The following is a 15,061-nucleotide window of genomic DNA, read 5'->3' on the forward strand; positions in this document are numbered from 1 at the left end:
TCTCTGTACTGTCTACCTGGGTGTTTCTGTCTCTCTGTACTGTGCTGTCTACCTGGGTGTTTCTGTCTATCTGTACTGTCTACCTGGGTGTTTCTGTCTCTCTGTGCTGTCTACCTGGGTGTTTCTGTCTCTGTGCTGTGTTGTCTACCTGGGTGTTTCTGTCTCTGTGCTGTGTTGTCTACCTGGGTGTTTATGTCTCTCTGTACTGTCTACCTGGGTGTTTATGTCTCTCTGTGCTGTCTACCTGGGTGTTTCTGTCTCTCTGTGCTGTGTTGTCTACCTGGGTGTTTCTGTCTCTCTGTGCTGTGCTGTCTACCTGGGTGTTTCTGTCTCCCTGTGCTGTGTTGTCTACCTGGGTGTTTCTGTCTCTCTGTGCTGTCTACCTGGGTGTTTCTGTCTCTCTGTGCTGTCTACCTGGGTGTTTCTGTCTCCCTGTGCTGTGTTGTCTATCTGGGTGTTTCTGTCTCTCTGTGTTGTCTACCTGGGTGTTTCTGTCTCTCTGTGCTGTGCTGTCTACCTGGGTGTTTCTGTCTCTCTGTACTGTCTACCTGGGTGTTTCTGTCTCTCTGTACTGTCTACCTGGGTGTTTCTGTCTCTCTGTGCTGTCTACCTGGGTGTTTCTGTCTCTCTGTACTGTCTACCTGGGTGTTTCTGTCTCTCTGTGCTGTCTACCTGGGTGTTTCTGTCTCTCTGTGCTGTCTACCTGGGTGTTTCTGTCTCTCTGTGCTGTCTACCTGGGTGTCTCTGTCTCTCTGTGCTGTCTACCTGGGTGTCTCTGTCTCTCTGTGCTGTCTACCTGGGTGTCTCTGTCTCTCTGTGCTGTCTACCTGGGTGTTTCTGTGTCTCTGTGCTGTCTACCTAGGTGTTTCTGTCTCCCTGTGCTGTCTAGCTGGGTGTTTCTGTCTCTCTGTACTGTGCTGTCTACCTGGGTGTTTCTGTCTCTCTGTACTGTCTACCTGGGTGTTTCTGTCTCTCTGTGCTGTCTACCTGGATGTTTCTGTCTCTCTGTGCTGTGCTGTCTACCTGGGTGTTTCTGTCTCTCTGTACTGTGCTGTCTACCTGGGTGTTTCTGTCTCTCTGTGCTGTACTGTCTACCTGGGTGTTTCTGTCTCTCTGTACTGTCTACCTGGGTGTTTCTGTCTCTCTGTGCTGTGCTGTCTACCTGGGTGTTTCTGTCTCTCTGTGCTGTCTACCTGGGTGTTTCTGTCTCTGTGCTGTCTACCTGGGTGTTTCTGTCTCTGTGCTGTCTACCTGGGTGTTTCTGTCTCTCTGTGCTGTCTACCTGGGTGTTTCTGTCTCTCAGTGCTGTGCTGTCTACCTGGGTGTTTCTGTCTCTCAGTACTGTCTACCTGGGTGTTTCTGTCTCTCTGTGCTGTCTACCTGGGTGTTTCTGTCTCTCAGTGCTGTGCTATCTACCTGGGTGTTTCTGTCTCTCTGTACTGTCTACCTGGGTGTTTCTGTCTCTCTGTGCTGTCTACCTGGGTGTTTCTGTCTCTCTGTACTGTCTACCTGGGTGTTTCTGTCTCTCAGTGCTGTGCTGTCTACCTGGGTGTTTCTGTCTCTCTGTACTGTCTACCTGGGTGTTTCTGTCTCTCTGTGCTGTCTACCTGGGTGTTTCTGTCTCTCTGTGCTGTCTACCTGGGTGTTTCTGTCTCTCTGTGCTGTACTGTCTACCTGGGTGTTTCTGTCTCTCTGTACTGTCTACCTGGGTGTTTCTGTCTCTCTGTGCTGTGCTGTCTACCTGGGTGTTTCTGTCTCTCTGTGCTGTCTACCTGGGTGTTTCTGTCTCTGTGCTGTCTACCTGGGTGTTTCTGTCTCTGTGCTGTCTACCTGGGTGTTTCTGTCTCTCTGTGCTGTCTACCTGGGTGTTTCTGTCTCTCAGTGCTGTGCTGTCTACCTGGGTGTTTCTGTCTCTCAGTACTGTCTACCTGGGTGTTTCTGTCTCTCTGTGCTGTCTACCTGGGTGTTTCTGTCTCTCAGTGCTGTGCTGTCTACCTGGGTGTTTCTGTCTCTCTGTACTGTCTACCTGGGTGTTTCTGTCTCTCTGTGCTGTCTACCTGGGTGTTTCTGTCTCTCTGTACTGTCTACCTGGGTGTTTCTGTCTCTCAGTGCTGTGCTGTCTACCTGGGTGTTTCTGTCTCTCTGTACTGTCTACCTGGGTGTTTCTGTCTCTCTGTGCTGTCTACCTGGGTGTTTCTGTCTCTGTGCTGTCTACCTGGGTGTTTCTGTCTCTCTGTGCTGTCTACCTGGGTGTTTCTGTCTTTCTGTGCTGTCTACCTGGGTGTTTCTGTCTCTCTGTACTGTCTACCTGGGAGTTTCTGTCTCTCAGTGCTGTCTACCTGGGTGTTTCTGTCTCTCAGTGCTGTGCTGTCTACCTGGGTGTTTCTGTCTCTCAGTGCTGTCTACCTGGGTGTTTCTGTCTCTCTGTGCTGTCTACCTGGGTGTTTCTGTCTCTCAGTGCTGTCTACCTGGGTGTTTCTGTCTCTCTGTGCTGTCTATCTGGGTGTTTCTGTCTATCTGTACTGTCTACCTGGGTGTTTCTGTCTCTCTGTACTGTCTACCTGGGTGTTTCTGTCTCTCTGTGCTGTCTACCTGGGTGTTTCTGTCTCTCTGTGCTGTGCTGTCTACCTGGGTGTTTCTGTCTCTCTGTGCTGTCTACCTGGGTGTTTCTGTCTATCTGTACTGTCTACCTGGGTGTTTCTGTCTCTCTGTGCTGTCTACCTGGGTGTTTCTGTCTATCTGTACTGTCTACCTGGGTGTTTCTGTCTCTCTGTGCTGTCTACCTGGGTGTTTCTGTCTCTCTGTGCTGTGCTGTCTACCTGGGTGTTTCTGTCTCTCTGGAACACCATTGTCTGGTCTATTTATCCCATCTATCATCTGTCATCTATGTCTCCTTCCTAATTAAAACTTGACACTGTGGAAACATGCAAAAGGACGCATTAGCACCTAGTTTACACCCCGGTCCCTTGGCTCACAGTTCCCGGCATGCCGCGACACACACACAACACACACTCAGACTTCAGTGTCACACCGCTTCAGCGTGTTGTCCCTGAGGCCCCAGAGTTCCAGTGGCAGTAACCCTGTCTCACTATCAAACTATTGAAAGGACTATCATATAGAAAAAAGAGTAACACCAACACCTTCCTTGGCAAAAACCTACCCGAAAATAATACACACTTAAACAGTTGCATCAGCTTCTCCCCAGCACCCCCCCCCCCTTCCCAATCCAGTCTGCCTAAAAACTAGGTCTACAACCTTGCCAAAAATACCCCCCCCCCCCCCCCCCATACACACACACCACCCCCTACCAGATACAACATATACAGTGGGGAGAACAAGTATTTGATACACTGCCGATTTTGCAGGTTTTCCTACTTACAAAGCATGTAGAGGTCTGTCATTTTTATCATAGGTACACTTCAACTGTGAGAGACAGAATCTAAAACAAAAATCCAGAAAATCACATTGTATGATTTTTAAGTAATTAATTGGCATTTTATTGCATGACATAAGTATTTGATCACCTACCAACCAGTAAGAATTCCGGCTCTCACAGACCTGTTAGTTTTTCTTTAAGAAGCCCTCCTGTTCTCCACTCATTACCTGTATTAACTGCACCTGTTTGAACTCGTTACCTGTATAAAAGACACCTGTCCACACACTCAATCAAACAGACTCCAACCTCTCCACAATGGCCAAGACCAGAGAGCTGTGTAAGGACATCAGGGATAAATTGTAGACCTGTACAAGGCTGGGATGGGCTACAGGACAATAGGCAAGCAGCTTGGTGAGAAGGCAACAACTGTTGGCACAATTATTAGAAAATGGAAGAAGTTCAAGATGACGGTCAATCACCCTCGGTCTGGGGCTCCATGCAAGATCTCACCTCGTGGGGCATCAATGATCATGAGGAATGTGAGGGATCAGCCCAGAACTACACGGCAGGACCTGGTCAATGACCTGAAGAGAGCTGGGACCACAGTCTCAAAGAAAACCATTAGTAACACACTACGCCGTCATGGATTAAAATCCTGCAGCGCACGCAAGGTCCCCCTGCTCAAGCCAGCGCATGTCCAGGCCCGTCTGAAGTTTGCCAATGACCATCTGGATGATCCAGAGGAGGAATGGGAGAAGGTCATGTGGTCTGATGAGACAAAAATAGAGCTTTTTGGTCTAAACTTCACTCGCCGTGTTTGGAGGAAGAAGAAGGATGAGTACAACCCCAAGAACACCATCCCAACCGTGAAGCATGGAGGTGGAAACATCATTCTTTGGGGATGCTTTTCTGCAAAGGGGACAGGACAACTGCACCGTATTGAGGAGAGGATGGATGGGGCCATGTATCGCGAGATCTTGACCAACAACCTCCTTCCCTCAGTAAGAGCATTGAAGATGGGTCGTGGCTGGGTCTTCCAGCATGACAACGACCCGAAACACACAGCCAGGGCAACTAAGGAGTGGCTCCGTAAGAAGCATCTCAAGGTCCTGGAGTGGCCTAGCCAGTCTCCAGACCTGAACCCAATAGAAAATCTTTGGAGGGAGCCGAAAGTCCGTATTGCCCAGCGACAGCCCCGAAACCTGAAGGATCTGGAGAAGGTCTGTATGGAGGAGTGGGCCAAAATCCCTGCTGCAGTGTGTGCAAACCTGGTCAAGAACTACAGGAAACGTATGATCTCTGTAATTGCAAACTAAGGTTTCTGTACCAAATATTAAGTTCTGCTTTTCTGATGTATCAAATACTTATGTCATGCAATAAAATGCCAATTAATTACTTAAAAATCATACAATGTGATTTTCTGGATTTTTGTTTTAGATTCCTTCTCTCACAGTTGAAGTGTACCTATGATAAAAATTACAGACCTCTACATGCTTTGTAAGTAGGAAAACCTGCAAAATCGTCACTGTACCATATCTAACAAACAATCCCTCTTTAAAACCATCCTATTGATGAAGACTCCCACCGGCTCTACCCTCTGCCACTATCACTGTCATACACACCACCAACCAAAAAACATACACCACCCACACACACACTCCTACCCACCCCCTATACACACACAACCTGACTCCCTACCCACCACACACACCACCCCCACACACACACACACCCCTCCTGCCACAGTATAAAACTCACCCTGTTATCTAAAACAAGTGTTGGTCCTGAACCCTCCATGGTGTCCCCTGAACCCTCCTTTCTCTCCCCTCAGAGAAATCTCTCCAGTTCATCATGAATGGAGCCTTTTGAGGAGGAGAGAGCCTTGTTTCCTTCATAACCATGTATCTACCACCGTCCACTGGCCCGGTCGGGGTTTGTCTAATCCTCATTGAGGTTGAGGGACAGTAGAAGACACACAGAGGGAACGCACACGCACCACCACGTACAGCACACACACTCAAACACAGACGTTCATGTGTGCCCCCCCCATCCTGTTGTTCCCTATCCCGTTTCATCCCTCTTTCTATCCCGTTTCATCCCTCTTTCTATCCCGTTTCATCCCTCTTTCTATCCCGTTTCATCCCTCTTTCTATCCCGTTTCATCCCTCTTTCTTCTCCTCCGTCTAGTGTCCTAGATCTGTGTCCAAACTGATTTGAGGCGTACTCTCTTCCACAGACTTACTCTCTGCCAAATGATGATTCTCTGCCGTTTGCTCTGTTGTGCTGCTTTGCTCTTTAGCCCTAGCTAGCTACCACCCTCTCGCACGGCTAGGCTTTAAACCTCTCTCCTTCTCACGGCGTAACCAACACCAAACGATGCCCTTACCAAGGTTGTCTTCTAAAGTGGATTCTGAGAAGGAAGCAAAAGGAACAAGGAGAGAAAACAGCTCCTTGGAGAAAGAGAGAGAGATTGAGAGAGAAAATATACAATTACGGCGGTAAAGATACCTGAATATCAGCCAAATCCCTATGATACATAATTTAGTGTACTTAAATGTAATATAATAATTAGGCCTTTGTTAAAATTCTAATCAATATGAAAGGTTAAAACAGTATTTGCTAATATTTTCACTAATTATCGCCCTGTGTCTATAATAACACACCTTGATTGAATGAACAGCTTCCACAGGATATATGAAGGTCAGAGAATTTATCAAAACAAAGGAAAACTAACGACAGTAAAATCTCCCGATTAACAACACCAAAATAAAGAGGGAAAATAAAACCTTTTCTTTCAGGATTTTTTTTCACCTACATTTTTCATTCCCGAAATTGTTGTTCAGAAACCTTTTTTTGCCACTGACAAACAGTTCAGTCGGTCCATGGTGCTAATGAGGCCTTTGAGAGGGCATTCATCTGAACCGCCAAGAAGAATATAAACAAAAGGGGGACAACATAAAGAAAAGAAAGAAAGAAAAGAAAGAGAGGATCAGAAGGACGGAGGTTGGCAAGGATAGTGTGTGAACATTTGGCATCTTCCACAGAGAGCAGCTAAGCTACATGGTGCCAGAAACCAACCGCCACCGACGACACCACTAGTATTCCTCTCACTTCTCACCACTAGACATCCCCCCAATCCTCCCTCCCCGAATTAAGACGACACCACTAGTATTCCTCTCACTTCTCACCACTAGACATCCCCCCAATCCTCCCTCCCCGAATTAAGACGACACCACTAGTATTCCTCTCACTTCTCACCACTAGACATCCCCCCAATCCTCCCTCCCCGAATTAAGACGACACCACTAGTATTCCTCTCACTTCTCACCACTAGACATCCCCCCAATCCTCCCTCCCTGAATTAAGACGACACCACTAGTATTCCTCTCACTTCTCACCACTAGACATCCCCCCAATCCTCCCTCCCTGAATTAAGACGACACCACTAGTATTCCTCTCACTTCTCACCACTAGACATCCCCCCAATCCTCCCTCCCTGAATTAAGACGACACCACTAGTATTCCTCTCACTTCTCACCACTAGACATCCCCCCAATCCTCCCTCCCTGAATTAAGACGACACCACTAGTATTCCTCTCACTTCTCACCACTAGACATCCCCCCAATCCTCCCTCCCTGAATTAAGACGACACCACTAGTATTCCTCTCACTTCTCACCACTAGACATCCCCCCAATCCTCCCTCCCTGAATTAAGACGACACCACTAGTATTCCTCTCACTTCTCACCACTAGACATCCCCCCAATCCTCCCTCCCTGAATTAAGACAACACTCATCACGAGTCTTCATTCTTTCATCCACAAATAAAAAGATGATTTTTTTCTTTCGTTTTCTCTCTTTTCGTTCAGTAAAAACTGGAAGCCGACCGTTATTGTTTTTTTCCGGGTCCGACACCGATTCAGATTTTTTGGTGGACAATACTTACCAATACTGATATATCTGTCAATATACTGTTTTATTGAAAGGAAATGTAAAAGTTCTCATTAATTGCCATCCAAAACAGCAATTATCAAAGAAATATGCTTCAAATGTTGATTTGTAACATTGTGACAATAATGACACATCATGAGAATGCCGGCGAGTCTTCAGATGAGCCTTAGATTCCCTTTTCTTAATCCTACTTATTGAATATCAGTTATTGTGGAATTATTGGCCGATCGATATATAGCGTCAAAAGGCCCTTATCAGCTGATAATACTGGTGAAACAATATATATATCGGTCGGGCTCTAAAACCAGAATATGTTCTATTGTTTTTCTGATTTGCAACAAAAGAAATGTGTGATAATATCCACTGTGGATCTGATTCTGTATTGTGTAGCATCACCATAGAAAACCTAATGTTATAGTAGCTAGCAGTGTTAGCCTTAGCCAAGCTGTGTGAGTAGCTAGCTAAGCGGCAGTATTGGGGAACAGGGGGACTGCCAAAGATGAACCCGCTGAATAGGCCATGTTCCCTGGCTTAACACCCTCAACATGCTCTATGGCTGGGACTGAGCCTGGCCTGGAGCTCTGCTCTCCACTCTCCACTCAGTTAGTATCCCTCCATTCCCTCCTTCTGTCTCAGAGGTCGAGGGAACCCTTCTGTGCGGGTATATGGTTTTGGGGACTGAACACATTTCATGCTTGACTCTGGTACAAAAGCCTGAAAAGAGACCAGGCACTGAGAAGACGCATTATTAATACAGACCATAACGATACCACCCTCTCACTCTGTTTGTTTACTCTCTTTCTTTCGATTAGCTCTCCATTTTCTCTTTCTCATTCTTTTACTTCTCTCTTTCTCATTGTTTCTCACTATTTCATTCTCTCAATTAGGACTACCTCTTTTTCTCTTTATCATTTTCTCTCGTTCTCTCCCTCTTTCTCTTGTTCTCTCTCTCTCTCTCTCACTCAGTATTTTTCCAAATAAAACCCAAAAGGGCCTAGTCAGCGGAAGAAAATAATGCTTAGGTAAGTAGCAAGCCTACTACACCCATTTGAATTTAACAATCGTTAATTTGTTCAAACCTAATAATGTGTTCACCTAAAAATGCCTGACCAATCAGCCAGTAACTACAATACTGTACAAACACACTTTCTGTTTCTGTGAATGATAGAACCACATTCATAGTAATTCTATTGCAAATTGACTAACTCTCATTATTTCTATAGTACATAACCCGAAAAATGTATATATTCATAAAGTGAAAATATCTATGAATTTAAAGTGAATGTAAGTCTATTTATAGTTTTAAAATGTGGGAAATCTATTATCCAGCTCCCGTTCCCAGAGAAAGCCGATTTATGTAACCTCAACGTTGAGGAAATATAAATTACAATACTAACAAGGTAACCAACTGTATCCATAACTCACAATGATACATGTTTTATTAGACTGTGAATAGCACACCAATGAAAAGGTAAGTGGGTATTTAGTAATGTAGAAAACATGTGCAGCCATTTATTCTCAGACACGGACTGAAATAAGATCCGTCTTTTCCTTTTGTGAATTTGTAGAACATTTTGGGGCCAAAAAAGCTGTCGGTCCTCCGTTGATTCTGAACGGATTAACAGGAAAGTGGGTTTCAAAACAAACTGTATCCAAGGAATAAAGAAGGCTGTTTTGAGTTCTTTTTTCAAAACAAATGCCCTTCTCAATTTCTCTAAACACTCTAAATTTCTTTGGACTTGTGAGAGAGAGCGAGAGAGAGAAAGAAAGGGAGAGTAATTATAAAGAAAGGAGATAAGAACAGAGGAATGGCCAAACTGGTTAAAAAAACGGCTTCGTTTGTCTCTCAGTTCCGTCATGATTCCGGAGCCCCCGATTTCACTGGAATAATGTGTTTACCAGCCAGACATCTCCAACACTCTAACTCCTCACTCACTCACACACACACACTCCATCACACAACGACGGGGAAGCGGGTATCTAGATAGACAGAGATGTTTTTTTCCTCCGATCCGGACAAAGAGAAGGAGGCTTATGATCGTTATGTAAAACCCAAAGAGCCCAAATTCTGTTTCTAGAACAAAGAGAAGCCGTGAAGGGAACCGCATGCCAACAGAGCAATAGCAAACAAAATATTATACTGGTCAGTCATTTAACAGGGGAGACCAACCAAAATCCAATGTTAATGGGACACCTAAAATACAAATCAAAGGAACACCAAAACCCAACATTAACAGAAGAACAAAAGCCAACGTTATCGGGACACCAAAACACAACTTTGACTTTGAGTGAAAAGCAAATGTTGACTCAACACAGTCATTCCAAAACTCTGTCTGGAGTCTCTGTAATTATGTCCTGTTGGGTTAATGGAGTCCGGGTTCCTGCCGACCGTGTTGGCCTGGTTTATGTCTGTCACACTCAGCCAGCAAGGAGTTGTGTGTCTTAGCGACGGCGGCTTTTGGCTGGCCCGGTTCTGTTAGTGGACCTCCAGAAACACACACTTTATTCCAAAGAGGAGAACACGCTCTGTTAAACAGCGAGGTGTCTTCCTCTCTTCACCGTCCTCTGCTCAGACTCTACTTTCGTATTGGTGTTGGTGTGACAGCATGTCCCTGCTGTCCTGCAGACATGGCTCTCTATTCATCCGGCATGACCAGCTGAAGACAACACAGGGCCTCAGTCAGTCAGCGGTGGATTGAGGGCGCTCATTGGCCAACCAGCTCTGCATTGGAAGACTGCTTCTACTTCTACTTCTATTGCCACTGAACACAATAGGTCTCCTCAACGGCAATGAGGCCGTCTCACTCCCCCTTCTCTGTCCTCCCTTATCTCCCTTATTTTGTCCCTTCTCTGTCCTCCCTTATCTCCCTTATTTTGTCCCTTCTCTGTCCTCCCTTATCTCCCTTATTTTGTCCCTTCTCTGTCCTCCCTTATCTCCCTTATTTTGTCCCTTCTCTGTCCTCCCTTATCTCCCTTATTTTGTCCCTTCTCGCCTCGTATTTTTGATGTCATGAAACACCAATAAAACCAGACGGTACTTAGCATACTTCACCAATGCCGACCTAAACACTTGCCCCTCCTGATGTCATTCATACAAGACGCGACGGGTTGGTCAGGGATCCAGGAAGTAATTAACAACAGATTATCTTCATGGGAAAAATAACAAGGAGAACGGAGAACTGGCGGGAACCGAACGGAACCGCAGGAACCTGGTGAATCAATCAACTGGCTGGGTTGGGTTTTGGACCTCGTCAAAACTTTAACACGTCCAGGATCGTTCATCAAGTCTAGCCACAGAACTGAGCTGTCAGGAAGAGGAGAGACGCACACTAACACACACAGACATACACTAACACACAAAGACGAACACACTTTTCCGATCTCAGAAACACAAACTTTTCCCTTCATAAATCAAACATTTTGAGCGTTTGGGCATTTTTGATGAGACCAAATACCGCTTTTTATTTGAGAATCGTTCCTGTGGTCAGTTTTGGAAACGGACGGAGAGAACGAGGAATCAATGTAGGGAGGGAGAGTTACAGATTTTCTGGGGTTTTCTCACAGTGCCGTCCAAGCCATTATTACTATGATCCTGGACGGGACAGAGTGATGTCTGATGTCTGGCACCAGACAACACACACACACACACACACACACACTCACACACACACTCTTCCCGTCCAAGCCATTACTACTATGATCCTGGACGGGACAGAGTGATGTCTGAGGTCTGGCACCAGACAACACACACACACACACACACACACACACACACACACACACACACACACACACACACACACACACACACACACACACACACACACACACACACACACACACACACACACACACACACACACACACACACACACACACACACACACACACACACTCTTCCCGTCCAAGGCATTACTACTATCCGTACGGAGCAGTGTGTGCTGTCTGGTACCATGTGCTTCACAACCACACTCACAGGGAGAGGTCATGACAAAGAAAATGGCAACGCTTTCACTTTTCACACCTCCTTCAGAGGGACTTCAAATGTATTGTGGTGCTGCGCTTTGAATTGGGAACATCTCATAATCATACAGCTCTTATAGTCGGAGAAAAAGATATTGAGATGTGGTTCCAAAGTATGACTGGCACGCTAACGAGAACACACACTGGAACTGACACACGGTCTCCTTGAATAAAAGGTGTTTTCCAACCGCATAGAAATCAGTCTTGTAAAGACCGTTTAAATTCAAACAGATCAACCTTGAAAAACATCTAGGTTACATGAGGAGGAGCTATAGGATGACGATCCATTGATCTGAAAGTCATTGTGTGTGTGTGTGTGTGTGTGTGTGTGTGTGTGTGTGTGTGTGTGTGTGTGTGTGTGTGTGTGTGTGTGTGTGTGTGTGTGTGTGTGTGTGTGTGTGTGTGTGTGTCTCTGTATGTCTAAGTCACAGACAGGGTGCAGTGTTGGCAGACTTTTATCACTTCCGGGCCAAGCGATCGCCTGATACGCTCACTAATAAAATACTACAAATAATGTACCACAGACAGAGCCCCTTGTCTGCAGTACTCTTCTCTCCTCTATTCCCTCCTCCGACCATGTCAATCGCATTGCTTGTTTAGCCGTCCGATTTCTGGTTGGTTCTACCACAGCAGTTTGTAACGCAGAGGGAAGGTGGCTTTATTGTGATGCTAGTGAATAGGGAGCGTTGGTTTGTTTTGCTATACAGTCAGTGTTGCTCGTAACAGAACAGCACAAGAGCTGGCTGGCTGTGCTGAGAGAAAGCGGAGAGAACACTCAACATGGCGATGCAGCTCAGAGCAGAGTTTCACCGTGGTCGCGTTTTTCCGCCCTTGTTTCTTTCTTTCCGCCGTAAACAAAACACAAGACGTTGTTGTCGACGTCTTCCCACACCAACGGGGCTGTGGCTCGATCTGGCTGCCAACCCAGAACAGAACAATCAGAAAACGCAAGCCCTCTTCTCTCGCCCGCCTTTTCTCTCTCTCTGTCTCTCTACTGATGTAAACAAAGGGAGATCGAGGGAAGCAGGCTACCTCTGTGAGAAAAGGACAATGAGGGGATGTTTAAGGAGACAAAACAAGGTGTTGGGGTGAGACAGGAAGAGAGACGTACAGGCCTAAAGACTCGCGCTAACAATAAACAAACAAATAAGCATGTCTCCTCATTCAGGGCACAAATACACAGACATACACTGTCACACAAAACACACTCAATATACACACACACACTAAGTACAGTACAGTATAGTAAATGGAAGTGGAAAGGTAAGTGTGTCGACCAAAAAGTAGCCACACTAACATACACACACACTGTCCTCAAACAACCACAGTAACTACAGTTAAGTACAATCAATGTATTTATAGTAGAGGATAAACTCCCTACTGCAGTAACTACAGTACAGCTTATTCAACAGTAAATGAAAGGTAAATGTAGAGGAGAACCTAACTAAGTAGGCCCCAGCCTCGGCCCCCAGGGCAGATTGGCACGAGTTGCCCCCCCCCATAATATCCCAGTATCCCTGTAGTCTCTCACAGTCACACCAGGAGCGGAGGCCTGAGCCCTTCCAGGCCCTTTGGAGGTAGATAAAGCACCGGGGCAACACTGGATTAGCCAGATAAGATAAGAGCACACTGCAGGCTCACATTATGAACGGGCACTGGGCTGGGCAGCCCCGAGCCGTTTAATGCAAACAGAGCCAGCCAGCTAGCGGAGAAATGTGTGTGTGTGTGTGTCCACACTGTACCCATGACCACATAACGACGAGAGGAAATGGACCAAAAGTTGGTTAGAATAACACTAGAAATGGTGGTCTAATTCACCAATAGCACGTCTGTATCAACATTTATATTTCCAACAGTAGTCTGTGAAACATGATTAATTGTAGAAAAATATGTATTGTGGGGAAATTATTTTAGCCTACTTTTCCTTTCCAACAGAAGCAAGACATCAACTCTACATTATTAATTGATAAATACAACTTTTGTTTCTCTAATAAAATAGTCATTAAAAAGCAACAATCCATCCTTTTAAAATATATTTGAAATTAAAGACAATAAAATCTAAATTATAAAAAATATATACAGAATGGCATCCTCTTTTATTCCCACTTAACATGGTCCCCTAGTACCTAGTGGGTTTACTGTAGCTAGCTGCATACAGAGGCCATCAGAGTGAGAGACTACCCGTCCAGGGTTTGGCTGGGGCAGTGAGAGACGGTGTTGGCCCAGGCCGAGGTGTGTGTATGCGCGGCTGAGGAGTGTGTGTACGCTGCCTCGGCGAGGAAAGAGTTTGGCTACGTGTGTGTGTGTGTCTGCGTCCATGTATGTGGATTGCGGGCAGCGTTGAGTTGTGTGTGTGTGTGTGTTTGTCAAAGTGTGTGTCCACGTGCAATGTTAATTAGCTACTAGTGTGTGTGCAGTCAATGAATGGCAGGAGGTAGTGTGAAGTGGAGTTTTTGGCTGTGTGTGTGTGTGGCGGCTGCGACAGTGTTTGGCCGTGTGTAAGGAAGCTATGATAGAGCCAGTGTTTTGGCCGTGTGTGTGTGTGTGTGTGTGTGTGTGTGTGTGTGTGTGTGTGTGTGTGTGTGTGTGTGTGTGTGTGTGTGTGTGTGTGTGTGTGTGTGTGTGTGTGTGTGTGTGTGTGTGTGTGTGTGTGTGGCTGGACGACTAAGGCGATGTTTCTGTGTTTCTGCACGATGGTGGCTGAGATACAACAATGTTTGGCTGTATTCAACGGTATCTCAGTTGGTCTTTGGCTGTGTCTGTCTGTGTGTGTCTGCGTGTGTGTGTGTGTGTGTGTGTGTGTGTGTGTGTGTGTGTGTGTGTGTGTGTGTGTGTGTGTGTGTGTGTGTGTGTGTGTGTGTGTGTGTGTGTGTGTGTGTGTGTGTGTGTGTGTGTGTGTGTGGTGTGTGTGGTGTGTGTGTGGTGGCTCTAACAGTAGTGTGTGTGTGTGTGGCTGTGTGCGACAGCGACTGATACTATGTTTGGCTGTATGTACGAGTGCGTGTGTGTGCAATGGCGACTGAAACGGTGTTAGGCTTTGTGTGTGTGCAGCCTAGACTATGTTTGGCTTTGTGGGTGTGCGGCGTTGACTGTGTGTGTGTGTGTGTGTTTCTATATGGCGGTGGCGGCGGTGGCTGAGACGGTGTTTGGCAGCCAGGCTCGGTGCGGTGCTGGCGCTCATCAGGCAGACGGAGAAGAGGAGGCAGCTTGCGGCCTGAGAGGACATACACACACCGCTCACAACATCCTGGTCCCAGGCCAACCACAGAGAATCCCAGCAGCAACCAACGGGCCTTCCTAAATATACACACACACACACACGCTACCCTCTCGTAAACACACCCTTTCACTCACATGCACACAATCCCCGTCTCATCAATGCAAAATACATGCTCATATACACACTAGCAAAATAGCTCACACTCTCACACACAGAAACACATCCTCCCTCTTCCGTGGATGCTGACTAAATCGCTCTTTCACACACACTAAATCACAACACACTCACATCATTCTCTGTCACATTGCCACTGGAATCTACATTATTAAATTGCATTCAGGTGAAATTAAATGATCATGTAATATGTTTGGCTTTATATTTCGTTATTTGTTTATAATCTCTGTTAAATCCCTTCTATTTGTACAACACAAATACATTTGCAAGTAAAGAAAAATAAACTGGTTTAAATAAACATAAAAAAATGACAGCTG

The 15,061-nt window shown here is 45.9% G+C and overlaps 1 protein-coding gene across 22 annotated transcripts in view; it reads right to left on the reverse strand.

Annotated features, from left to right (window-relative positions):
* nfixa (nuclear factor I/Xa) overlaps positions 1-15,061 on the reverse strand; it is a 163,759-nt gene that overhangs the window by 96,796 nt on the left and 51,902 nt on the right. The window lies entirely within an intron of this gene.

This window comes from Salvelinus alpinus, chromosome 2 (genome assembly GCF_045679555.1).
Source record: "Salvelinus alpinus chromosome 2, SLU_Salpinus.1, whole genome shotgun sequence".
Classification (NCBI taxonomy): Eukaryota; Metazoa; Chordata; class Actinopteri; order Salmoniformes; family Salmonidae; genus Salvelinus; species Salvelinus alpinus.